At 49.6% G+C, this 3232-nt stretch overlaps 1 pseudogene; it reads right to left on the bottom strand.

The window, feature by feature from the left end:
• Positions 1 to 395: 395 nt before the first annotated feature.
• Positions 396 to 1160, bottom strand: LOC121337531 (annotated as a pseudogene).
• Between the last annotated feature and the right edge of the window lie 2072 nt (positions 1161 to 3232).

Below are 3232 nucleotides of genomic sequence, written 5' to 3'. Positions count from 1 at the left end.
TCTTCCTACACCATTTTACCTAAGCAATATGGAAAGTTTGACAGAAAATGAAGGATGACTCAGAGGCCAAGCTTGGATGCAAAAGTACTTTATTGAGTCTAAAGAAAAGGACATGGCTCACAGAGAGCACCAGGAGCAGCCACTAAGATGCAGTGGAGCTCCTGCAGGGTGTCCATCTGGCTGCCCTAAAGAGGAAGAGAGACAAACAGGTCGCCTGGGCTGGCATGGGGACACATGGACAGCACAGAAAGAAGATGGAAAAGTAGGAGAAAGAAATCATCCTAAAGCTGTAAACAGAATGTCCAGAAGCTCTATCTCCTGCCCAGAATCACATTCCACCCAGAACCATGTTCTGAGGTGTTGGAGGTTCTTGCCTGAGGATGTTGCCAGCAGATTTAGCAGGGACGGCATCTGCTGCCACCAAAGGAGTTGGTGATGCAGGAGAGGTCACGGCCCCCAGAGCTGATGGGCACTCCGCCACAGCTGAGGATGTTGCCAACAGCAGCAGAGGTGGAGGATCCCACGGCGGTGTTCTGTGGGAAGGAGCTGAGGATGGGGCCAGGCAGGGTCACCAGCACAGCAGGTGGCTCAATGACAACGTGGGAGCTCTGGCACTGCCTGACACAGCACTCATTGCAGCTGCTGGCCAGCGGGCAGGGGCCGCAGGGCTGGCAGCAAGGGTCGCAGGGCTTGCAGCAGGACATGGCTGGGGCTCACGGGTGCACCTGGCACAGAGGGCAGGGAGAAGCACAGAGTGAGGGCACATGAGAAGCAGCACTGCACCCAAACCCCCTGCAGCCAAGGCACCTCCTGGCCCACATTGCACTGCCCAGCTCAAAGCCCAGGAGCCACCGCAGCCCAGTCCCAGCCTCTCTCTCTCTGCACAAAACCTTCTCTCCCCTGCCCTCTCTCAGCAAAAGCTGCTTCCAGCCCTGCACTACGACAGCCCCTCTCAGCTGAGACCTCCAGCCCAGGCAAGAGCTAGCTGGTCTTGAAGCAGGAAGAGGAGAAGAGGCTTAGCACTCACCTGATTCCTGAAGAGGAGGAGGTGAGAGAAGTGGATGAGAGAGCAGAGACTTAGGCTGCCTTTTATAGCAGTCCTGCCCTGCCTCAGGCCCAGAGGCACCTTAGTGGAAGTCATAATTTTCTGACCAGTTCATGTCAAATGTGAACTATCCCAGGTAATGGTAGGGGCTGTGTCCCAGTTTCCTGCACTGTGGCCTTTTCATTTCCTGGTTTCTGCCACGTGCTTTCCTATATGAAGGGTCATTTCTCAAAGTGCCAGGATGACAGCATCAAGGATTTCAGGGCAGAAAGACATCAGTGGACAAGGAAGGTTTAGATTAAGGACCAGTAGCATCCAGGTGATTTGTACCTGTGTCATTCCTCTGGACTCCTCTGGTGGCCAGAAATCAACCCTGCTCTCATGGTTCTTGCACACATGCCCAAAGTCTGCACGTGACATAAGACAGTTTTTCTTTTGCTTCCTTCATTACTCTGTGATCAACACTCAGTGACATACTCAGGTGGGCTTCTGCTGGGAGGGTTTGACCCTAGTGCTGTACAAGGAGTACTCAAAAAAATTGTGTTCTCTCCTCTTCCCAGTGACATGTGATAAAACCTCCACCTATGATCTACCTTTTAGAGAGAACTGGATTTATTTTGTCTGGAGAAAAGGAGGCCAAAGGAAAGTTTATCACTCTAACACTACCTGGAAGGAGGCTGTAGGGAGCTGGGTGTCAGTCTCTGCTTCTGAGTAACAAGGGATTAGATAGGAGGAATTGGCCTCAAGATGCACCAAGGGAGGTTTAGATTGGATACCAGGGAAAAATTCAGTATCAAGCATTGGAACACACTGTTGAGTGAGGTGGTTGAGTCACCACTCCTGGAAGTGATTTCAAAGAAATGTACATGTGGCACATGGGAACATGGGTTAGTGGTAGAGTGGGCAGTGTTAAATTTGTGGTGGCACATGGGAACATGGGTTAGTGGTAGAGTGGGCAGTGTTAAATTTATGGTTGGACTTGATGATCTTGAAGGTGTTTTCATGATTCTGTGACTGTGTTAAATTTGTGGTTGGACTTGATGATCTTGAAGGTATTTTCATGATTCTGTGACTTTGCAGCTATCAGGAGTCTTGGGCATTTGAATTAGACAATTAAGAATGAGACAATCATAAGGTCAGTGCAATCAGGAATTACCACACATACAATGAACATTTTCTTCTCCACGTATCTGCTAACCCTAGTGAAGAATGGCCCTGCATTGAGCGGTCAGTACCTGCAGACCTTACTGCAATGTTCTTTCTCATCATGTTTCCTTTGTGAAGATCTGGCACTCCTCCACTGCTGCATCAAAGCTGATGGAGACTTTCCTTGTCACCAGGAAAACCATTGCTTCCTGCAAGCCTTGGTCATATGTAGATTGGGTTTGTGGTCGTCTTTACCCAGGTGGTTCTGCTGACTGGCCCACCTGCACCCAGGAAAGCCATTGCTTAATCCAAGTCCCCTGATGTAGCCTCTGCTGATCCTGATCCAGCAGCTGCTCCCACCCCATTGTGTGTGTCAAAGAAAAGAAAAGAGTTGGAGAACCTGTGCTATGAGGAAAGACAGGAGTGTAGCCTTTTCTCCCTGGAGAACAGGACTCTTGCGGAGGACCTTATCACAGTATTTTAGTAGTTAAATAGGATCTACCAAGAGTACTGAGAGTTTCAGCAAAAGGACCAACATGGAGGAGCTGTTCATGAGGGTTACACACTGAGTGAAGAGGAACTGGAGATCATTTGAATGCTGGCAACTGAGACCAGTGCTTGGGTCTCAGCAGAAGCAGATGAAGCCTTGGTTTCTGGACTTAGCAAAATGTGCACAGGGGTCAGTAAGCTGGAGAAAGATCACATCTCTGCCCTGAACTGATGGCAGGAGCATGTGTAGAACCTCACAGGCCTCATGGGACACTGTACCAAAGTTGTTATTCTGAGCCCAGCAGTGCCTTGCAAAGTTACTTTTCTGCATGCAGGAGACCATGGATATCTGGGGGATGACATGGATTAGAGCATTACTCAAGGCTGAAGGCAAAGGAACTTTTGTATCCTCTCCCCTCTACTGCCACCCTTTGAACTTGTGATTTCACTGGGGGTTTCTGTTTGCGCAGTAGTAAAGCATGTCTTCATTAGCTCCAAGGGAAAGAACACAGAGGAAAATCCACTGCAGGGACTCCCACCCCCTGCTTTTTT

Source organism: Onychostruthus taczanowskii, unplaced genomic scaffold (assembly GCF_017590055.1).
Source record: "Onychostruthus taczanowskii isolate IOZ18803 unplaced genomic scaffold, ASM1759005v1 scaffold273, whole genome shotgun sequence".
Lineage (NCBI taxonomy): Eukaryota > Metazoa > Chordata > Aves > Passeriformes > Passeridae > Onychostruthus > Onychostruthus taczanowskii.
This window is presented reverse-complemented; position numbering and strand designations above follow the sequence as displayed.